Below are 25,097 nucleotides of genomic sequence, written 5' to 3'. Positions count from 1 at the left end.
AAAAATGATTTGGCAGCCCTCAAAGGACAAAAATGACTTGTGGGAGATTTGGGGTCCAGGTAAAAGACTATACAACCCTGGTGCTGTCCAAGACCAAGGAGAACCATTTGAAGAAGATAGACTCAAAAATAGGCACCTGACTCCCCAGCTGTGGTCCCTACTACAGAAAGGGAAACAGCTTCATATTCCTGATGACTTGGCTACAGCTCCACTTGGCTTTTTGATGTGTCACCAGCACCATACACCAAGGGACCCAGGAGGAGTCACATCCACACATACAGTGGGTAATAGACATAGATACCTTGGTCCTGGCCATGGACCCTGAAGTGGAGCATGAACTGACTCCAGCCCCTGATTGTTGGTTCACAAACTGGCCCTTGTAGACAGAAGGCAAGAAGAAATCAAAAAAAGAGGCAAACCACTCCAGAGAGGTAGGTAGCAGGTTTAGCAAGCAAGGGAACTTACGGGCTTGTCTTGGGCAGTCAGAGGAGAATAAATCTTCACTCCCGCCAGCCAGAATCTTAAAAGTTTATATAGAGGCCTTAATGGAGTTTATCCAAGAACAGGGGAGGAGGTTGAGGGCTTCCAATTGCCCAGGTCCAGCTCATGGTCACATCCTCTTATGACTACCTACGACAATTATCAAACAGACAAAATAACAAGTGTTGACAAGGGTGTGGGAAAAAAGGTAACCCTAGTACACAACTGCCGGAAATGGAAATTGATACAGCTATTATGAAAAATGCTATGGACTTTCCTTAAAACATTAATAAGAGAAATATCATATTATCCAGCAATCCCACTTCTGGGTATATATCTAAAGGAAATGAAATCAGGATCTCAAAGAGATATCTGCACCTCTGTATTCTTTGTAGCACTATTCACAGTGATCAAGCATGGAAACCACCTAAGAGTCTATTGACAGATGATCAAAGAAAATGTTGTGTGTATACACATATATATGTAGCAAATGATCACATTGTACACCTAAAATGTACACAATGTTATATACCAGTTATATCTCAATAAAGTTGAAAAATATTTTAACTAAAAAAAAATTCCCTCTATAATCTTGGCACATAGTAGGAGCTCAATGAATCTAGAAAATTTTCTAGATTTGAAGCAGCCCAAAAGAGCACTGGGCTCTACAATTAACTTAGATAAGTCAATTTTCTCCTATAATTCTCAGCACCTCTTCTGTAAAATAAAAGGGTTGATCCTATTATTTGGAAACCCTAGTGTTGAATAATTTGCTTCTGGCCCTGAAACTCCAAATCGAGTACACTTATATTGTTTTTCCTCATTAAGGGACATATTTTTCTAGAATAGTTCAATCACAGAACTACAGGAAGAAAGAAATTACTTACTCAACATTTCAGTTTATATAAAAATAAAAGAGCCTCAGAAAACACTAAAACTTAATAAAATATTTTAAATGCCTAAGTGAAAATAATATGTACATGTAAAAAGCCTGAAAGTAAAGAATAAATTTCCTTTTTTATCTGGCAGCCCCAGAAAGGGGTGATAGATTATGTACTTGCTTGTTTGGAATTCCATTTATATTCTATCGAATGCTGTAAGATTTAAAACTTTGTGAAAATGTTGCAGCTCTTAGGCAAGAAAAAGGAGAAAAGAAATAATAAAGTTAATCCTTGCATTAAATTTTTCAAAATTAAAACAGAGACCTTCCAACAAAAAAGGGAGTGTATCATGTGGGTAAATGCAAGCTTAATATAAAGGAAAATACATTTATAGTTGATTTACCACATTGCTGAAGCATACAGCTAAACAAACACCAGAGCTTCACTCTATAGATTTAACTATATAATTGCTTCACAGTCCTACTAACTGAATTCAAACCTATAATTGTTTAAGTCCTATTGTAAGCACAGTTTTGCAATCTCTCAAATACATTCAGAAAAAAATTGCTACACTCAGCTGTGGCTAGGAAAACAATCAGAAGACATTCGATAGCATTTCTCAAGTTATAAAAAAATATTCAACTATTATTTCTTCTAATTTAGACCAGCATCTAATTAAACCCAAATCCTGAACAGTTCTTCAATTGAGTATTAAAATCTATTTTTATTAAAACCTTCTAAAAGCATTCATTTGAATTTTCTTAAATTTTCCCAGCTGGATGCATTCTCTACAGAATTTATCATTCAATGTAGCAGTACCAGGTGGTCCCATCAGCTTAATGAGGATTTGATCATAAGTGTAGGGGAGAAAATTGCAGTGGAAACATCTTTATTCTGGACACCTATCTTTATAATTTCTAACTTGATATGCTACCTTTTGGCTAAAGCTTCCACTTTACCTCTAACAGAGATGAAGTGAAATAGCAGGGCTTACCAACATCAGCTGGTCAAAGCCGTGTTGGGAATTTACTTTGACCCCCTTTCCCGAACTATATTCTACATAAGTGGAGAAGTTACAGAGATTACTCCCTGAGATGACTCTGCTAATACATAAGCAGGCTGTATCCATATGGTTCCAGTGGGTTGCTATGTCATGATAATCTTAAAAGGAGATAGGCTATAAAAAGAAAGAGGAAAGAATTCTTTTGCAACTGATGTTTGGGAAAGGAGAGCTAATGTACTCAAATATGATATATGTTTAATAAGTCACTGTCTTGCCAAAGTGACTAGTTACCGTAGGAGGTAATCCTCTCGGAATTGGACTAGAAAAGCATTTGACCAGCTGTTATCACAAATAAATTTTGATTTAAAAAATATGAAGAGAGAAACATTGATAGTCCAGTGACCTTCCATTCTCTCCTACCCTTTCTATGCCTGTGTTTATTTATATTTTATGCTATGCTCCCCAACTGGTACCTAAGGAGGAGAGGCCTCCTTTGTTCTGCTGACTACTTTTATGAGTTTAGGTATACAAGTTTGGTGGGAAATGGGTTTGAGAATTACTTTGAATAAAGCAGGAAAATAATTTTGAACTCTGTGGTTAATGTGAGATAAAAGGCACAAACATGCAAGACCATGTGAGTGACAGATGATCAAAGAAAGTTAACTAAAGTTAACAAAAATCATGAAGCAAGCCTTAGACTCTCAAAACCATGATTTTAGCAAGGGTCTTAGAAGACAGTATTTAGGCATTAGGAACATTGGAAGCTTTATTTCATATCTGGGTTACATAACATAACTAGGAGTGCGGCCTATATGGATCTGGATCTGGAGATTGAAAATGCTGATGCTACTGAACGATCAGGTCAATTACAGTTAATTATGGGAAAAGGTTGTTGAGCCTTTGGTCTAGAAGAAATCTCCGAAGTCATGCAGCCCACTCCCCTGCCATTCCCCTGATTGCAACATGGACACATTGAAACTATCATAAGCAACCAGCATTCCTTCGCACCCTTCTTCCTATGAGAAGAATCCACTGCCTCCCCAGCAACACCACCCACTTTTCACAGTTCAGGGCAATATTTACCAAGGATCAACATAATTGAATGACTCCCAAGTGCTTACAGATGTACCTACCACTTAAAATCAATAAAACGTTTTAGATTTAATGAATTAATCCATTTTCCTAAGAAATATTTTAATAATTTAGGAATAAGATTAATAATAAAAGGTATTGCTGAAACTATAGCTATTACGTGTCCCAAAAGGAATCAGCAATTATTTCGACACTTCCAAATACCTTTTCCCTTTACCATAAATATGATTCCGAATTTAATTTCTCCTAGAGTGAAGATATATTTTATGAAAATGTGCTGGCCAAAAAGTAACTTGTCAAGGTTGTTTGCAGTTAATTGGGATAGAATCACTGTCAATTAAAATGGGTCTTCCATGTCTTACTAGACCAAAACAGATAAAAGGCTAGTACAAGCAATTCAGAACATTATTAAAATTTAGTGATGCTCAGGGTTGGAAGTTGCCTTAACAAATAAGGAGACAGGCCAGACTGGATGACTAAAATGTATTTCAGACAATATAATTTCATTTAGCCATTATAGTTAGTTCATTTTTTAAATCTTTATATTTTCTCTGGTGAAGTGACTAAAATAAAGGCAGGTTTTAGAAAGGAGAAAAAATAAAAGGACTAGAGAAACTATGAACTCAATATGCATCTTTTGAATAATGCAACATTCACCATGATAGAAATAGCCCAGTTTTTTGGTTTAAAAATGCTTTGTTTTGTTCTGTTTCTTTTCTTCAAAACTAGAGGTATAAGTGCTACAAGGAGAATAGTACACTTTTCTTAGCCTCCAAACTACTTTCTCATTCACAAAAAAAAATTACAAACTTTGTTTTTTTATATACAAATAACATTCATAAAAAATACATTATACTACATTTAGATAATTATCTATTTTAATTAATAGGTAAAAAATATTTTATTTTTATATTTTAATCACATATTACTGGTTGAATGCTAATAAATATTTTTATGTCAGTTTTATCCTCTCTGTGAATGTACACAGACCACACCCCACAAAATAAAGAATCTTATTACTTATAAAAACCTTTGTAGCTACTGTCTATGCAGATGACTTTGTTGACTTTGGTTTCAATCAAAGCACTGATAAAACCAGAACAATTTTAGAATGAGAGAGAGAGTTCAAGGTGCAAATAGAAAAAAAAAAAAAACCAATGGCTTACTTTCAAATGACTACAAGTAGGTAAATGTTGGTACGATGCCGCATCTTTATCCATATGGCTCTAGATTCTAGTCTTTGGCTCATCACCCTGCACCACTCATGGAAGAATTCTCCTAACCAAGCCTGTGGATGGAGAAGGACCCAAACAAGTGTTTCCAATGGCACTGATGGCACATCAGTTGTAAAAGGAGGCCAGAGGAAAATTTAGCACTGTACGACTTAATTCATTTAGAAATAATACGATTTAATAGAATTTTTATGACAGAAAACAATTGGTCCTAGATGTCTTAAATCACTTAATTTTGGTAGATTTTGTTGATGGTGTTGTTGTTAACTTATCTTGAACTACATATCTTAGGTTGACCCATTTCCAATTGATTATGTTTTTCTCTCCTGGAAAAGCCCTAGTTGGAAGCTGATAATTCTGTTTGCTTCTGTAGAATAGTTTCTGTTTTCCCTTTTTGTTTGTTTTGGGTAGATTGGATTTTGGCTTTGTTTACATCTGTCCTTCAGTTACTTTATAATCTTCAGGTTTGTTAATGGCTTTATGTCTTTAAAATCCAGTCAATTCATGAGAAATTCTATGAAGCAGCCACAAAAAATGTCAGGAAGAGAAAATTAAGCACCAAACTGCCTTTTTAAAAATTTTGTAGAATGGGTTTCCTTGCATATAAATAAATGTCCTCTAAGACTGACCCAGGCAGAGATTAATTGCTTTGTCCAGAGGCGTATCACTGTCAAGGAAAGATTCAAACTCAAGTTTTTTTTATCTTGCCTTAGTTCAGCAGATTATTTAAAATGAACAAACATTTCCTGAATCCTGGAATACTAGACAATATATACCTTACCTTAAAAAGCATGTCCTCTAATTGAGGAGACAGAACGTCGAGGACAATAGACACACAGCACATGATATAATGAAAAGGCCTGGGGTCAGAGACAGAAGGATGATGTTAAGTGCAATCACTTTACCTTTCTATCCCTAGTTACAATGGTGAAATAAAGACATTTGTATTTGCTCTGCCTTCCTACATGGGTACAATAAGGATCAGATTAAAAGAATGTGAAATGCTTAGGCGAATGAAACTGGAAATTTTTAACTTAAAAATTAAGAATAAAAAATCAATATTTTACTAACTATCCTATTTTAAATGTGACAAGTGCCAAAATTCTGTTGAACTTCTTTATTTTACAAAAATTAGGATATCTTCCTAAGAATTAGCAAAGAAGACCTGTTCCTTGATGCTTTTCCCTCACTGATGTCAATGTGACACCTTTCCCAAAAGAACAAACAACTCTTTATTACTCTTAACTACAGACTCTGAAGTTCTATGTCATCGTGGTTGTTTTCAAAATCTTAAAAAAGGCACCTCGTCTTCAGATGCAGGAGGTTTACTTAGTCTAAGAGGGATTTCACTTCCATTGTTAGTGTTTGGTTCAGTAACAAGCTTGTGACTCCGCCTGGACCAAAAAAAAAAAAAAAAAAAAAAAAAGGATGATGATGTCTTCTTAGGAGCTTCTTGGAAAAGTATCCCTGCTTAAGAGAGCTGCAAGCTAGAATAGCCTCCCTGTTCTACTGGATTTTTTCGTGTGTGTGTCCTCAAAACTACTATGGCCCTATTACTATCTATGATGAAGCCAACACTAAGAACTGTAGATAATAGATGGAAAAACTATGAATCTCTATAATAGCATTGAGCTATGCACTCAAACACCTCTCAAGGGCCGTAGCCAGCACCCTACCACTGGTCTTCCTATTATATGAGAAAGTAAATTTCCTTTGTGTTTAACCAAGTTTGAGTCAGGATTTTTATTACTTAGATGGAAGCACTCTAACTGATATACATATACATATACTGATACATACTGATATACATATCAGTATATGTATATGGATATATACATATCAGTATAATATTTATTTAGTTCTTATTAGAAAAAAGACTCCATGATAAACACTTTAAAAATTATCTCATTTTATACTCAGAACATTATCATTTATAGATGAGGATGTGAAGGTCCAAAATAAGCGACTGGTCCAAGGTCACACAGAGCCAGGTTGCTTCCAGGGCCAATTTTTTAATTCAACATTTAACATTTAAAACATTATCTTCTAGAATATTTTAGCGATCCCTTATTAGAACCAAGCAAAAAGATACTTTTCTTTAAAAATGCATTGATGATTAAACATATACTAGGTAGACTATTACAGTGTTCTCTAATTTTCTGTTCATTTCATGGGTATGACTAGCCAAAAGTTTGTTTAGAGACCTTACTTCTCTTGGACTCTCACAAACTTCCATAAAAGATGAGAGAAATAATAGAACTAATTTTGTAGAAAAGTCAGTGTAATGTGTAATTTTCAATGAATAAACTGTAGTTAATATTAATTCACAATTTTTGAAATGGAAGTATAAACACTGCTATAATGGCACAGAACACCTGGGGGCCCTAACCAGAAAGCAGGAGTCTTATACCTGTTTTCTTATAAAAGACATAGACATGGTCAAAAATATATGATGTTTTTCCTCTTGAAGGGGCTGCTGATCTAACAGGGTTGATGATCAAGTATTTGGTTGGTATTAGGATCAGATTTCCTAGACTTGAATGGGACAGGTAGAAACTGTGAATACTCTGGCTGAGGGGACAGTCACCAAAAAAAAAAAAAAAAGAAGGAAGAAAAATTGAGATTTGACACCCAAGAGACAGAAGCCAAGTATCAAATACAAGGGTAAAAGGCAGGAACTAATACAAGGAGCAAAAAACCCTTGATCTTTAGGTCAAAATTTAAACTGATCTGAACCAGCACAACAGGACATGGGTGTCCAGAAGAACTGTGTCCACTACTGGGTATTAATGGTCCCCTAGAGGAAACAGCAGGTGTATGATGACTGGCAGGGTGAAAACAGTTTCAAAAACTGAGGCTGTGCAGACCTCCGGGGATCTCAAAGTAAAAACTGAGGTTTAAGCACTTAATTGTAAATAACTATAATGGCATAAAGCAAAGTATTTGTTGCCGTAGTAAAGATTTGAAAGCAGAATCTTTCTCTTGGTGCAGCAAAGGATCCCCAGTAAGAAATAACACAATAAGATGCAGGTGTTATGGTAATTATAAAGGTCAATAATTCTCAAGTACACTCAGGGATGTTAACATTTTGATAATGTTCAGTTGATGAGAGGTAGAGATCAGGTGTCATTACAAAATCCTCCCACCAAAAGACATCAAGATTAACTAAATTTCAAATCTGGACTGTAGGACAGCCATGTGGAAAATAACCCTGCAAAACTATACACAGCATGGAAGTCAAGTTACAAAGCTGAAATGAACTATAGTCTGCTGGAGACTGTGTGCTGCAGGCCACACCAATCTGTATATGTACATGACTGTCAATACTCAAGCTTGAAACAATTTCAGTGATGGGAATAAACATTAAATATTTACCAGTCGGTGCACCGCTGGATCAATGGTGGACTCATCTCCCTCCCTTAGTATACACAATAGTAAATGAATTGACTTGGGCTTCCAACAGCAAGAACAGTTTGCCTGAAAATTGGAAATCAATGATACCACTATGGTTACATCACTAGGTTAAGCAATAAATAATGTGTACTGTCGTTTCTTTAGAAAAGAAAAAAAAAAAAACAACTAAAATAACAATGAAAAAAATAAAGGTAAAAGAAAATTTCTTGTTTGTTCTATTTACTTTTGAGTTTATAAAATAAATTCTTACAGAAGTCCCAGGCTATGTGTACTTTTTGAAAGAACATATTATCCCAAACTAACAATGTTTCCTAATACTAAATCCAGTTCCTGTCAATCTGTCCCTAAAAATATTTTAGGTTCAGATTTTCAGTTATGTCTATGCTAAGAAAAAGTATGATGACTAAACTTGAGAAGGAATGAGAGATGGAGTTGCAATAAATAGAGTCACAAGAACCTTTAAAAGAAAGAAAAATGTGTTTTTCTTTAATCTCTATTTTATTCTATTAAATCTCATGCCTTATAAAATACACTGAACAAAAAAAGTTCTGAAGTCATGACTTATCATGGAAAATTCTAGTGTTAATATTCTCTCTCAGAAATAGCATATTGGGCTCTGAGAGTGGATTTAATCACAATCTTGTAAGCTTATTTAAGAAAACGGTCGATAGTAAGATCAGCACTAATATACTGAGTTGGTCCATTTATACATCCCTTCAACAGACCCATTGAAATCTTCCAGCAGCATGATAACACCTTGGCTTTCATTCTCTTCGTCCCCAATTAAGTGGCAATGTAACGAAACCTGATCTAAGAAATGTCTGTTAGAATCCCATGGCACATCAGCCAGAAGCTTTACCCATGACTAGTGCATTGTTACTAACCTGAATCAAAAATTAGCCCCAGTCGATTCTAAGGATAAGACAACAACGAGACAATGAGATGACAATGACTGATGATACCAAGGGGATAAGTAAGTAGAATCAAAAAAACACTTCTTTTTGAGAACAGAATTGGCACTAATTAAAATGAAATATAAGTTACAATTTATTACAAACCAGACTCCTTACAAAGTAGAAAGCCATTTCAGAGGCCTAAAAATACTCTGTTTCTTCAGTTGCTATTTTGAAAATCATTTTTCCCTGTATGAGAATCTTTCATAGGATTCAGAACATTCAAGATGAACAAAAAGCCCTGTTAGCCCTTATCTTTATCATAAAGTCTATTCTTTACCATTTTGCATATTCTCTCTGTATTTTCTTATGTGCAGTAAAGAAAACTCCCTAAAAGATATTTTTATATACTATCTTTTTTGTAAAAATTTCAAAGTCTGTAAAGCATTGCTTATAAATGGTTATGAAGGCATACATATGTTAATAGTAAGAGTTCAAAATGCTCATATTATTAATCACTTGAGTTATAGATTTGTTTGGTTTGGTTTTCTATTCCTTTTTTTGTTCTTCCAATCTATAAAGTTTCTGTGAACCGTATGGATAAAAGGCCCAGTCAGTATGTGAGCTTCCTGTAGTTTCTGTATCAAGACAATTTAAAAATGTGGCTGTTAATATGTTGCTTCTTATAAAAAATGGTAATTTCATTCAGTAAACCTTCATCATTTGTTTATTGAGCCTGTACTATGTTCTACTACTACTGGGCTAGGAAATTAGACAAGATAATAACCTGGCAGCAAATTATGTGATCTTTAGTGTGTTTCAATTAAATACAGTTGAAATGTGAAAATATATGCAAAAAAGATGGAGATAGAGAATATTCCAGTTGTCAAAATTCCTCCTGGTGCAAGCACTGTACATTTTTGGAAAACAAAATTCTTGGAAAAGTCATTTCAGTGATATTTGAGACACCAGAGGGCAAATTCAAGTAAAAGATTTTTACTACAGTGTTTGCTAAGGATCAGAGGCCAGTTAAATGAGGCCGTATGTTCCTATGCCCTGTGACAACTGAGCAAGCAAGTCGGGGCAGCAGGGAGAGAGCCAGGCGGCTCTGCAAAGCAGAGGGCAAGGGAGCTGGAAGACCTCTGGGAAAATTCAAAAGAAAAAAGAGGATCCAGAAAGGCGGAAGCAAAGAAAATAGAGAAAGAAGCAGCAGCTAGGCTTGGTAGTAGCAAGGCCAAGAAAGAAATGAACATATGTGTCTAGCATGAGGCATTTTTTAAATGATCCACGTTACAGAATGCAGGACTTTCACTCCTACTCAATCTCCCCACTCCACTTCAGGCATCCTCCCCATAGCTACAAAATATATATGTATACACAGAAGAAAATCTTTGGTGTTTATTGGACTTCTTGACAAAACCATTGAACGTACAATATTCCAAATCTAAATGAATGCAGCCTGAAACAGAATCAGGGTGTGGCTGAGAGAACAGTTGACATTAGACGGGTGACATACCCAAAATCTATAAGGCAGATCCAGGTTTTTCTTGGGCCTAAAGTAATACAATTTGAGGCATTGTATTTTAATGAGAAAAAATCCTCAAAAATACAAAGTTAGCTACAGGGTCTTGTAAGGATTCTGTGTACATTACTACAACGAAAGCTTCACTTTCTTCAAAGTAAATCCGCCTTTGCCTATAAGTCAGTCCAATTGCGGGGACTTTTTTCTAAATCAAATAAAATGTTGTTCAAGATTTTTCCACAGAAGATAGGAACCTTAGAATGCTGGATAGAATGGAGAAAGGATGGAAATATATAAAAATAAAGTTGTTTGTAAAGTCAATGTTTATCATTGTGTTATCTAAATCATTTCTTACATACCCATAATCTACACAGTCTTTTAATTAAATACATGTCCGATATAGAAACCATCTCATTATGTTACTTTAATCAGATAGGAGCAGTTTGTGTCATTACATTTAAATACATGGTAATTCTCTGTGCTGAGGTAAGTATATATAGAATGTTGATTGCACTGGTTTCCAGTTACTCTTATTAAAATTGACGGATAATCTGCATGAATTATAGTGCATGTTATTATTATAATATGGGTGTAAAACAAGGAGGAAGTAGATTTTTTTTTTTAATTCTTCTAACAATGAGGGATGAGTGTCTGAGAAAGAAGACACGTCACTGTTGTCAGCATACTTTGGCCACCGAGTTTCCTAATCTACGCCTTTCATTCAACCCAGTGCCTTCCCTAGCAGAGGTTTCCACTGCGAATCCATACAAAAATATCAGAAGAACATAAATGGTATATCAGAAGCAGCAGATTTTGAATCTACATGTTTTTCTACGGGCATTCATGATGACTTCGTGTCAGAGAATAAGGCTCAAGGGGCAGCAGAAAATAAAACTTCACCCGATGGCTCGGCTGTGCCACGGTACAGGCGAGGCTGGCCCCGCCTCCCTTCCCCTTTCTCCCGGCAACGACCTCCTTTGAAGGACAAAACCCCTTCCTGTTTTCCTAGTTCCATGGGGTTATCTCAAGGGTGCTGAAAAGGGGACATGTGACCCAGGTCAAACCAATTGGACTTTCTTTCCTGGGAGGCTCCGTCTATCTTGAACAGTGTAAAAACAGAGGGAAGCATTCGGGCTGAGTTTTTTAAGGTCACTGTCTAGAGAACACACTGTCAGTGAATTCCTGACAGCTCCCTGGAGCTGCTCCAGTTCCTGCCCTTCCAGAGGCTTCGTTATTCAATAATTCCTTAGGCTCTGTAAACTATCCAGAATCCTTCCTAGAAAGTACTTATATGCTTAAATCAGAAAGAGTCCATCTCTGTTGCTAGCAACCAATGTGCCCCAACACATAGAGAGAGGTTTTGGCCTCTGCGTGGAGGGTAGTCTATCACTAAATTAATGGATTTCTGATTTCCAGTCACGTTCATTTCTCTCTATAATCTTGCAGCGACATTGGAAATAAATCTGAAAATATTCTTAAAAGTAAAAACTCCCTTCCTCTGCTTCCCAAAAAAGAACTTCTATGCAAAATTTAAAAACATTTAGTTCCTTCATACTTCACCAAATCTACCACACTATGTCTAAAAGTAAAAGCAAGGTATAACATGTAAATAGTAGTGTCTTATGTGGAAATTCCCAAAAGGAAATTATATTTTTTCAAATGCTTATAAGACTAGATGAATTTAGGGGTTAACTATCCCAACTATCTCTTGTGGTTTCAGACCTCACTGAAATTTTTCTTAAAAATCCTCTTTAAGAACTAATTTGCAAATTCACATTCACTCTTGGGAGACTTATAGTTAAAAAATAATATTTAAAATGATTAACTAATTTTTTAATTAGTTAAAAAAAGATTTTGGCAGGTTTGCATTTGTGTGTGTTTGTTTATCTCCAAGAGTTTAATTTTGACAAATTGAAATTAGAAAGCCAGTCATCTCTAACAGCAGCTTAATTGCTTTATCTCCTTTAACAACAAAAAGAAGCAGATATAGAGAATTTTCCAAGTGCTGCATTTTCCTAGTGTTTCCACTACGGGCGTAGTGAAAAAATAAGATACTCAAATACGTACTGAGGGGGTGAGTCCTTGTTGAAACCACTCAGAAGAGATCCCACTTACCCTTCTGCATCAGCTTATGATGGGGGCAGACCTTTTCTCTCCCGGACTTCAATTCTGCAACCTCAGAGCTATCTGCTCTAATGTCTTCAGAGTAAAATTTCCAGGGTTGAGCCAAATGTATTTCTAGATTTGTATCTGAAAGCACATTTAAAACAGCAAAATAAATATACATACAATGCAGGATTAGATTGAATAGTCATACGTTGATAATAATTACAAAATAACCTTCAATTTTTTTTTTCTGCCTGCATTTCTGAGTCATTCAAATTAGGAGAAGCTCTGTCAAGAAGCGGTATATCTGATTTTTTTAGAGATAATTACCAATCATACATCAAGCCTGGAAGTGGAAAGCATGTGGTTTTAGCAATACCTATAAAAGTCTAGATGACATTTGCTGATACTGAGATTATGGACATAATGTGTACTGTAGTGTCAAAGAAAATTGCACATGATAAAAGTCTTGGTGACACTCGTATAATAGTTCCACATTAGAATTCAAAGCTGAAGCAGAATATTAATTGGGTTTTATTAAAATAGCAATGTGAGTTATAGAGTAGGGAGACAGCCTCAGAAAACGCTTTGTTTGTTGTTCATGTGTCACAGAAATGGTACGCATGGCCAGGTTTCCACCTGTCCCAGCTCTGGGAAAGAATCTCGAGTTCTCTTCAGCCACACCAAGTAAAAGCATCAGGGTTTTCTCTCCCATGTCCCACATAACCCTGGGTGTCAAAGACCTGAATTTCTGTCTTGTTTATATTCCGTAGATGGGTTTGAGAGTGACATTGGAACTTGAGAGTGTTCTGGATCATTACAAGGTAAATCCATACTGAGTTCAGACAGAATTCAGCAGGCATCACTTTTGCCCATTGTGTCACTCTTGATAGAAGTCCTCACCAGATATCCACTCGAAGGACAGTTGTGGCTCTTCTGCACAAGTTGCAGGCACAGGTCACATGGATGGGGATGGGAGGGTATTGACTGGGCTACTATGCCTTCAATAGTGTTTACATGGCAGGAGTCGACAGATTCTCAAGGCTCCTCTGCTCTTCTTCACGTATCCTTCTATGCCTGTTCCTTTCATTGCATGGCCCAGCAACCTCCTCAAGTATCAAAATCCATGCATACTCTTCTTGCACCACTCACGAAAGCTGACCACCCTAAGCTAGTCTGGGGAGGCTCTTTATCCATTTTCTACTCAGTTAATTGCAGGTGTTTGTACATCAACCTGCTTCATTTCTCTCCTAATAAAGCTTTGCATTCCTATAAATGATGTGCACTAGCACCTTAGTGTACCCCACCTAACGTGCCCTTCCCATAATTCAAAACAAAGTTAACATTTGGACTCTGTTTCTTCAGAGTACTAGACAACCCAAGAGCATATAGACTGGACCCAAATCCTAGTGAAGTGCTTATATTTTTCCAGTAGAGAACCTGCACTTGTTTTCTTCGAGCAGTCTACTTTCTCCCAGCATCACTGACCTCACTTCCTCTACTCAACCCAGACCGCTTCACCTCATATGTAGGCACAGCTTCCCTGGACCGTGGACAAGCTTTGGTTAATCCTTGATCAATAAGTGTGAGGAGCTGTTCTTGCCTAAAGACAAAGAGAAGTACTGGGGGACTCACCAACCCAATCTCCTGTCATTCCATCGTCCTCCCCAGGGTCACTGAGTCTCTGAGACATGGCCACATAGTTTGAAAAGTAGTTTTTGGCTCCACTTTCTGGACCCTCTCTTGTCCCCACCCAACGCCCTCCCACAGATCTCTCACACCTGCTTTAATACCCCAATTCCTAGCTTTGCAATCACTTCCTTTCCTAGTTATGGAGTATTATCTCTTCCTTCAAAGCAAAGATCTTCCTAATACACCTTCACACTTCTCATGTAAGATCGTACAGCATCCCATCCCCTCTCCAAGAAGAGTTCAGTACATTCAGCACCTCAGTGTCTGCAGTTGGTGTCTTTCCATACCCATCCCTCTACGTGATACACTTTCAATCACGGGCTTACGACAGTCTCTGTTTCAAAATCAGCAGGGAGTTCTGAGAATTTGCTTCTTTGCTGCACATCATTTTTCTCACAAGGTCACAACTTCGATTTCGAGCTGACTTGTTCCAATTCTCATCTGGGATTATATTATTTTTCAGAGCAGATGTGCCTTTATACAGAGATTCTTCAGAATTCCAGACAAGTGTCCATGTGTAAGGGATATGAATTTCAACAACCACAGAAGGTGAGTGTGCAGCGGTAAAGCTTCCTTTACATCTTCATAACTAAACACATCTTATATGTACCTTTTATTTCTTCTAATGCAGAAAAAAATAACATGATCATTCCAAGCACGGATATTAATAAAAGTTCAAAACATTTTTTCAGTCTGAGTTGTGGCTGAAGCCCAAAATTAATAGATGCCAACTATTCCCACCTTCTACTTCCCACAGTAGTGGAAGTAATGAAAAAAAACAAATAAACACAAACAAAAAGTTATATGACCATTGGCCCCTAACCCACTAGTGAGTATAAAGGAAAGAGTGTGAATTCTTTCTTGACATCTTTAATCAAGTGAGAAGAACTTCAGAGGGACCAGTCACAAAGCTTCCCATGCACAGACGGGATTAGAAAGGTTGAGCTAAATTGTGTTCTTCTCTCACAGCCTTCTTTGCATAACCATCCAGCATAGAGAGGGAAGGCTTATTTATTCTCATTACCTTAGATGAACTCAAGGGTAGACATCGCAGGTTATCTGGTGTTTCTTAAATAATGTCATCCAGTCATGTCAGAGCTGCCTAAAACAGACTTATTTTAGTAATTAATGCGTGCTCCAATGTAATAATTAAAAATCCAGATTTCATTTGGAGTTAAAGCTTCTGCCTCCCATAGCTTGAGCCCATGGTGGATGGAAAGCCAGTAGTGAAAAAGGAAGGAGAAGGCAGATTCTTCTTTCTTTATTCCACTGGCATCTCCAGGAACATGTCCTACTTACTGGCTATAGCTTCCGACACATCTGGGTTTACAGTACAGAAAGGGAGAGTAGCTAAAGATGGGGAGATATTGCTCAGTTGACACCAGTATGGAACTGGTTTCCACCAAAAATTGGCAAGTGTTTAAAATGGATTCTTTCTCCCAAAGGTGTTTCTTCCTAGGGTGTGTGGCAGCATGCTCTGTGCCAGTCCTGTGTCTGTTTGCTCTCCGGTGCACCTCTCACACTTCGCCGGCTCCGTATTTCAGCTGAGCTGGCTTCTTTGGATTTGGCGTTGAATGGAGAATGGAAAGTGGGAGAGAAGGGAGAAGCTAAGGTACTTCTCCCCATTTCACTTTACCTCCAGGAGCCTCTCTAGCGGTGGCTGCGCTTCTTCAGAATCACATCTCTTACTGAAGAGTCCTACCCTGATTCCAGCTTCTTCCCAGTGGTCCAGGCCTTGGGCTCCACATGGGCTCTAGTTACGACACCTCTCACTTTGTCCTCCAACTGCAGGGTGTAGTGACTTCCTGTCTTACCACTCTCGGGATTACCTCTCCATCCTCTACCTCTCCATCCTTGGTCACCTCTGTAAACAACTTCTTAGAATAAATTTCCTACACTGTAAAGATTCATAGTTGTTTCTGTTTTTCTAGTTAGACCCTGATGATAGACCCCCTACACGCATTGTCCTCCCCATTACTGGGGACCTCAGCTTCAAGTCCCTGACATGGGGATGTACTTTGGCTAATAACTTGCAGTTTCTCCCTCCTTCTCTGGTCATTAGGGACACTTGAGCATTTTTTAGTTGAGGCTCCCTCTCCCTGTCAATGCCATCTTGGATGGAATCGAAGATCAGCCAACTGCTGGTGCTCAGGGAAAACACACCATGGAAACTGCCAGTAGCAGTCCAGTTACTTCCCGTCCTAGCCAGGGTTCCCGCACACACACAACCGTCCACACAAAGCAGACTCTGACACAAAGTCTTCTGTGAGATCACTTAATTCAGGAATGTGATCCACTTAATTTAGGAGTGGGATTGAGGAATGAGAGAATGAAATGTGGATATTGTATCAGTTTCCTATTACTTCTGTATCTTAAAAAAAACACACACACACACAAATGTATTACCTTATAGTCCTGAGGTCAGAAGACTGAAATGAATCTTATGAGCTAAAATCAAGGTATAGACAGGGCTGTTTATTTTGAAGCCTCTGAAAATAGAATTCGTTCACCTGTTTTTTATTTTTCAGATTCTAGAGGCTTCCAGTATTTCTTGGCTTATGACACCTTTCTTACATCACTCCAGCCTCTTGGTCATGCCATCACACCTTCTGCTGTCTCTAAAGCTGCTCCCTCCTTCTTACAAAGGCCTTTGTGATTATACCTGGCCCACTGAAAACACCCAGGATAACCTATCCATCTCAAAATTCTTGGCTTTATCACATCTGAGGAGTCCCTTTTACCATATAAGATCTCATATTTAAAGATACCAGGGACATCGTTGAGGTGGCATTACTCAGCCTACCACAGAAGCACTGGCCACTACTATGGGCGAATCATTCCTGCAGAACCTTCTAAGTAGTCTTATGAAACCCATCTCAAAACTGTCCACCTAGAGGAGGAAAGGGAAACAAATTTATCTGACAGCACCATCCTCTACGATCAAGGTTGTCCCCAGGCATTAACTCCCCCAATAAGTCCAGGAGCTATGTGCATTAGTGCCGAATGGGTCCTATGGCATCCCACACCACAGCCTCGGAGAAAGCCCCAGTACAGGAAGAAAAAGGTTCAAGATAAGGTACAGTCAATTTTCACTTCCCAAAACTGGTTGAAGCCCACATGACTCAAGTAAGGGGTGAAGTCTAGAGAACCTGAAGTGATGCATAGTAGGTGTGCCATTTACTTCCTCTAACGCAAGGACACTAACATCTTTAGCCAGTTTGTTTCTCTCTTTCTCAGGTGTAAGTCAGGCATTATTTTACTGTTTCTTTCTTAGGAAACTTCTCACAGTGCTTCAGGTAAAGAGGGAAATCCCATGAGGGAGGAAAGGAGTGGAGAGTTAAAACCTTTCAAAAGCCCAAGAAGGAAGAATCAGAATATTCCCCTAGTGAAGGCCACGAGCAACAGATACAGAAAGAAGCTCCAAAGATTGGACTAAAGCACCAGAAAAGGCAGTTAAAAGAAATTATTCTCCCTCCAGCTAATGACAATGATTACTGAGATTTCAAACTCTTCTCAGAGAGCACCAGGGAGAGAGGCACCGGGGAGAAAGCATCTGAACCCTGACCTGGTATATTTCTAAAGTGTTACCCAGGCAACAAACCGAGAGGTGGAGACGATGAGCTATTCAGGTCCTTTATATTCGCAAGGACAACCACTCTTTAATGAACAAGCATCTGGACCTGTCGAAACCTTAAGGCAACTTCACTCTTTTACCATTTATCAGAAATGGGAGAAAAGTATCTGTTTGTGCGTGGAGAAGGGAAGTAGCCCAAGGAGCCACACTGTCATGGTGATAATCAAGGCCGTGTGCTAAGAAAATACCATTCGCTTATCAGATAAGCAAAAATTACAAGGATAAAATAAATACGGTTTTGGGCTTTCTGATAATTGCTTAAAATGTATAAATTGATAATTTTTTGTAAGGCAATCTGTCCTTAGCTATGAAAACGCAACAGGGGCTGGCCCTTTGACTCAGAATTCTACTTCTGGAAAAAAATATTTTACAGAAATACATGAACAAATGAGCAAAAAGTTTATCAAAGCTTGTTTATTACAATATTGCTTTAAATTAGAAACTACCTGAGTTCTTTCACAAAAAAAAAAAAAAAAAAAAAAGAATGTTAGTTCTTCACATACTGACATGGTAGGGACTGACTGTATATAAAGAGAAATGAACAATTTGCAAAACAGTGGGTGTATTATGATCCAGTTTATATTTTTAAAAAATAACATTTGCATGTGTGGAAGCTTACATAGGATTTGACTATAATGTCACATCCTTGATATGCTATGGAACACAATTTGCCGTATACTGTCACTATTATAGCCATCACCAGGTTCACGGAGAAGCTGTGGCACCAAAGCCGCGTTGTGTGATGACTCCCAGGTAAAATGAGTGATTACTATAACAAGGATGAATATGAGTTTTGTGTTGATGAGCGCACTAATGGTGAAAAGAAAACAGAATCCATTCTCTCGAACAAAAGCCACATGTAACCAAATGCTTCCTTGCTAGGTGTGCCCAGTGAGGTTTAGGTTTTATTGCTATTCTTATAAGAGTTACTGAAATCCCTACAGGTAAAAAATAATTTCACTTTAAAAACCTGAACTCCCTAGTTCCAATCTCTTCTTTTATTAAGATAATTTATGCAATTTTTTAAAAAGCAAAACAAGATTCCTGGAGAAAACAGTTATTGAGCTATAGTGGAACAAATTTATATATGTTCATATATATCTAAAGAGTCTGAAGACTTCAGGCTAAACATGCCAGATGGAACATGGATGTTGCTCTCTTGCAAAACCTCACTAGAATAAGACTGGAGAAATGAAATCAAGATATAAACCCACAAGGACCAAGACAATGTAAGAGGATACGGTAATGAAAAAGAGGTATCGAGACATTTTTGGAAGCTGGAAAAGTGATAAAGAACCAAGAAAGATGAACAACAAATGCCCCAGTTGGTGGGGGAAGGGAGCGAAAGCTGACACGAAGCAAGCCAGCCGCTTTATTCCACGAAACCCACAAAGTCTCAGGCGCTGGGGGCACAACTGCCTGAAAAGGTTGGGCAAGGCCCCTGCAGACAGGAGTGTCCGAAAGCCTGCAACAGGAGTCAGACCTCTACATCCCCTTCCTCACCTGACACATCCCCTCGGCGGCTGCTGGTCAGAGCTCAGGAACGTGCTGAGGCTCCTCTCGCTTCCCGTCCACGAGATACTGAAACCCCCTCCACACGGGAGTTAGGGGTGAGACATGAGGGAGAATGACAAGAAGCTTGGACGTGCAACCTGCATCTTTGTATTCAGAGAAAGCTGTCACTCTCCCAGTAGGAAGAAAGAGGAATCCAAGGGAGCAGAAAGGGCAGAGGCAAAGCTTGAGCCCTTCGAAGAGAGAGGACCAGAGCCTTCTCTAGGGGAATCAGAATTTCACTCCAGACTGAGAAAGTAAAGCTATTTAATGGACATTATACTAAATAATATAATGTTCTTTTTAAACTGGTTTTGACCTCACAGGAATAAAACGACGTTGGCTACCCTGGGAGAGGAAAAAAAATAATAATTTTTTTTTTTTTAATCTACAATGGCTGAAAACATCAAATTTAAATTCCAGACTTGTACCCACTGCAGTCAGCAGAAAACCCTGCCAACACAGACAGCTTATTTGGGAAATACCCAAAGCAGCAAAACCCTAGCACAAATACACATAGATTTCTTATCCTTAGAATTAGATGAAAAAAAAAAAAAACCTGGGGACATATTATGGTGACCTCAAACTTCAGTCAGTATACATAAGCCAATGAATGACACCCTGGGTTAGAAAAGCACCTAGAACTACCCAGTGTTACAGGAGAAATATATTTCCACATATGAGTTTTCAATTCAAACCCACTCAGATCAAGAGAGGTGGCTCCTATAAGAGCTCACCAAATAAACCTGGTTACAAAAGTATAGGATCAGTCCCCAGAAGACCTACAATTTGAAAAATTCAACAAATTTAATTCAACTTGTTGGTGACAGCAAAACTTGAGCCACCAGATGGCCTGTATCAGAATCCATCCTGACCCAGCTGTTTCAGTTATCTATCGACACAATATTGTTACATATATACAACCGCAAATGCTCAGAGGCTTACAATAGTAAACGTGTATTTTGCTCACAAGTTTACAGGCCATCTGGGTCGCCCTGCTGCTCTGGGACAGGCTAAGCTGGTCTTGGCTGGACTTACTCATGGCTCTGCAGTCATCTGGGGCCTGGCTGACTAAATGGCCTCAGTACTCAGTTGGGATATCTCCTGTCTGATGCATGTAGTCCCTCAATCCAGCAGGCTAGTCCAGCATTGTTCCTACAAAGGAGGCCGGCATCCAAGACAGAGAGCACAGCACCCATGGTCTCCGGGGGCCCAGGCTCAGAATGAGCATATCTCCCTATCTGCTGCTGATTTTATTGGCCAAAGGAAGTCACAAGGCCAGCCCAGATTCAAGGATGGGGATGTAGACTCCATCTCCTTAGAGGAGGTGCTAAACTTTTACCTTGTGAGAAGTATGGTCATGCGGAGATGACAAATGGAGGCCATTAGAGCAATTAATCCATCCCACCGGCCTCTTGACAAAAAAAAACTTGGTTAAAACTTGGCAATGCGATACCCTAAGAAGAAAAAAAAAAATGAGGTCAGTGAGAAAACTGCTGGAATTTTAATAGAGTCTGTATTTATTTAATTGTAATACAATTTCCTAGTTCCGATAAATTCATCATAGTTGTAAGATGTTAATAAACGGAGAAGCTAGGTAAAGCACATATGGAAACTGTATTGTCTTTGCAACTGCTCTGTAAAACTACAATTAATTCAAAATAAGAAGTATTTTTAAAAGAAATATTATTTTAAAAATCTGGAATACAGGCCAGTTTGGTGTGCAGCACCCTGAACTGGGCACATCACTGAGGCACGAAGAATGCTCCATCCTACTATTCAGAAGCCCCTGTGGCTAGGAAAATTCGGCAGCGTGTGGGGCCCTGAAAAGCCAGAGCAGGTGGCTTGGCCGGGGCTGGTCTCTGCAGACTCCCAGGCAATAGCTGCACTGAGCCTCAGCTTCGGCAGGGAAGACGCCAGGCTCAGCAGGGCAGGTGGCTGTGCCAGCATCCTTTCTCCGTGTGACTAAAGGGGTGTTGACCCAGCTGGCTACGGTGCTTAGAGAATATGTCACATGGCCACAAGGCTGCAGTGCTTGGGGATTCTCTTTTCTTCCCTTTGTAAATGAGTGAAATTCAGACTTAGCCATCTCCTTCTGACTTTGTGAGAGTGATGAATGGTGACCTTCTCCACTGTGCAGTAGCTCTGAGTGGAAGCTAAACAGGACACAGTAATAGAGTTACCATAGATGCAATAAGATCCATGTAACAGGCATATGTTCCTTGTCTGTTCTGCTCTCTTCCTTCAGGAAACCCCATCCTCCTTCCAGGATGGTTAAGGTAGGAGTATCTCCCCCACCCCCACCCCTATGTGCCCCAAAGGTAGGCACATGTCCTATGACCCAGATCTAGTTGCTCAGAGCAACACATTCCTCTGGGCACGGCCGGTGGTCAAGGGAGAAGCACATGCCCCAAGGCAGGCTAGCCAGATCCTCTCCATCACATTTGAGATAATACCTCTAGGAAAAGAAGGGTCATTTTTTTTCTCTGGCATTAGAAACAGTTGTAAAAATACAGACCGTCTTGGACTTTCATACTTCTGTCCATTATCTAGTTTGAGTTGGGTTTCTCTCACTGGCACCCACAAGAATCCCGCCTAATGCAGAGATCGGTAGCTGGAAGCAGGGTGTTGGAACCGGCAGACATTACAGAGGGGGCTTGGCTGAGAACAGGTGGGACCCTGGGCGATGAGCGTGGCCTTTCGTTACCTGCTCGGGAAGCGGGAACAAAGCAGCTGGGCGGATTTTTCCGATTTGTGTGCCGGAACTCAGTCCAGGTCACTTCCATGAGTCTGCGGAAGCAACTGTGACAAAGTTAAAATAATTCGACCGTGTTTCACAGTCTTCAGGACAGTCCTAAAAGCTTTGGCCCAAGCTGGCCCTCTGACAGTAGGAAGGGCCTCACCACAGAGATTGTTTATTCCTCTAGCAATCCTTACGAAAACCCAAAGACTGATTTTTTTTCTCTTTTGAAAGGAGGTGATACTGCGATACCAGAATACTGGAAGAACTAGAGAGCGGGGGAAACCTAATTTCCCAGGTCTTGATCAAACACTTCTGTCTGTATGCTCCCCACCTCCAAAAGGCGGCCATTTCCCCATTTTAAAGAGATATGCACGAGCATGAACCCCTACCACCGTTCCAAATGCAGGTAACAAAAGGCAAGCGGGTAAAGACTTAATTGGTAAGAGACAGGAACCAGGTCGAAATCGAGGACCATGCCATGATCTTAGTGGCTAGCCCACTGGATTGCTAGGAATTGAATAAGCTGTCCTCCCTCTGAGGTGTTCATTCCAGAAGTATTACATCGGAGACTCTATAAGCCCTGCAGAAGGGCTTATGATTGATTTCTCAATCCCTAAAGCAATCCCTAGACTCCCAAACCTGCACCAAAAGGAAATGGGCTATAGTTTTCCAGCACCTCTTCCTGAACTGTATGAGTAAATCCAAAGAAAGGATTTTGAGAAGCCATAGTTTAGCCTGTTTCTGGCCTAAGCCCCAATGCGGCATGATCAGCAATAAATCAGACACTACATTTTCATCCCCATCTGGCTTGTGCGTCTAACCCACAATTGATTCAGAATCTGGAAAGGAAGAAGGATAAGTAATTAAACTCTGCCTTAAATCCCAATACCACAAAGTTGATACTTTATCTCATAGGCTATAGAGAATAGTAGCGACCTTTCACCAGGTTTAAGACAGATCAAACTTGTGGTGTGTTTTGAAGGCAACTGTGGTAGCCTTTGGGAAGGGGAAGGGAAAGACTGAAAAAAATGAACAAAAAATTGAGTAAGCGATAACAACAGGAAAACTAACACAAGCTTAAACTACAGAGTTGCAATGAGCGTGGAGAAGCTCTGAGGGACACCGAGCTTATGCAGAACATGAAAAGCTACCAACATAGGAAATACAGCAAGTGGAAAACGTCCTGTGAGAGATCACCACGATTAAACATCGTGAAATGGAAATGAACACAAGTCACTCATTTTGTGTTTGTTGGAGGAAAGGAAGAAGCAGACAGCGATTCTGCCTGAAACAGAAAAAAAAAATTTATAAATTCTTGTTCATTTTATACTTGAGAAAGGTTTGTCCTGAAAACTGCCAAGCTGTATAGATGCTCTTCAGAGATTTTGGCAAGATATACATAAATGAACGTCTCGGGGTTCGCTACTGAAGTACAACCCCTGGGACCTTAAACCATAGCAGGTGATTAGGAGCTTCTAGGTCCACTGCACAAGGTTTTAGGTTAGAAAATGAGGCTAATTACATTCTTTCTGGGTTCCCCATCACCTAGATGAGAGCACAGTGTTAAGTGATCCTGCAGGACTCAGCAGACTATAGAAACGTGCAGACCAGAAACACTTGAAACACATTTTCGTGATTTGTAAGGCTAGAGGAGATGATGATCTGCCCAAGGGGGGTTACATCAGTCTCGTTCCTTCGACACCACTTCCCTCGTTGGGATTCTGTTAAACATTGAACCCTCATCAGTGCCGTGCCTTTCGTCCCGGTCAATGCTTCACTGTAGTCCTAAATAATTCTACCAGGGTACTGAATAAAACCCATTGGTCTCTCAGCCAAAAGTAGATTCAGTTTGACAGTTACAGTTTGTTTATCATAAAGGGTCTGTGCAAGGGTTTAATGAAATTTTGCAGGGTCAGTTCTTAGCTTAGATCCTGGCATATTATAAGCAATAACATATGGTGGTTATTCCTATTTATACAGAGCATTGAACATTCTGGCTTTAGCTAGAAAAAGAGGACATATCGCAAAAAGATATTTTGACAATACAAATATCTAGTAACCCACCCCTATTTTCACTCCAGTCTGTACTTCTTTCCCCTTTGGTACTTCTCCAGAATTAAATTTATCATAAGAATTCAGGAACTTAGATGTTTACATTAAAAAAATATTAATGGTAATCGAAAGACCACCCAAGCATTTTTTTTGGCTAAGTTCAAGATTGTTATTCACTAGCACAAGTATGCTTCTAACCCTTTACAAAGAGTAAAAATTATTTCTCAACATCAGTAGGAAGGCTTAAGTTCTTTCCCAGAAGCAGCTTAAAGTTTTTTTCCCCAACTTGGCCAGCTGCACTTGAATTCAGGGTTTCCGCCCTAGAAAAAATGTGATATGTCCAAGTGGGATGAGTAGCTGAATTCTAAGCAGAGAAGTTTTTATCTCTTTAAGAGGAACATTGTTATGGCAAAACAAGGCTTAAAGTGGAGCAGGACAGAGCCATCCCGTCTCAGATCCTCTCCTCCATGCCTTGCAATTAGGAGGGGGAGGAAAAAGTTGATGAGAGAGGACGAGAGGGGAAGGATATTTGAACACTGGCAACGGGCCACTTGGCTTTGTGGATTTATCGAGTGATCTTAGAAAAGAAGAAAACATCCTTGAGTAATAGTATGGAACATTAAGCCCCTCTGGGATGCTCATTAAACGCTTGTTGGCTGTCTGTAGGGAGCCCTGGGCTTCATCCACAGTCCTGTGGCCCTGTTTGTTGCTGATAGCGTGATAGACCGCACCTCATCTCTGCCTCCTTTGAACTCTGTCTGTAAAGCTATGCCATTATTTTTGAGATTTGCAATAGTTATCA

The 25,097-nt window shown here is 39.1% G+C and overlaps 1 long non-coding RNA gene across 1 annotated transcript in view; it reads right to left on the bottom strand.

Annotated features, from left to right (window-relative positions):
* Positions 1–25,097, bottom strand: part of LOC107513081 — a 100,946-nt gene that overhangs the window by 18,290 nt on the left and 57,559 nt on the right. The window contains exons 4-7 of the long non-coding RNA XR_004953406.1: positions 22,208–22,302; positions 20,843–20,957; positions 12,633–12,767; positions 466–630 (exon numbers count right to left, since the gene is read on the bottom strand). This is a non-coding gene — a long non-coding RNA (uncharacterized LOC107513081). The remainder of the gene's footprint in view (positions 1–465; positions 631–12,632; positions 12,768–20,842; positions 20,958–22,207; positions 22,303–25,097) is intronic.

Source organism: Rousettus aegyptiacus, unplaced genomic scaffold, assembly GCF_014176215.1.
Source record: "Rousettus aegyptiacus isolate mRouAeg1 unplaced genomic scaffold, mRouAeg1.p scaffold_m13_p_11, whole genome shotgun sequence".
In the NCBI taxonomy this organism is placed as follows: domain Eukaryota; kingdom Metazoa; phylum Chordata; class Mammalia; order Chiroptera; family Pteropodidae; genus Rousettus; species Rousettus aegyptiacus.
This window is presented reverse-complemented; position numbering and strand designations above follow the sequence as displayed.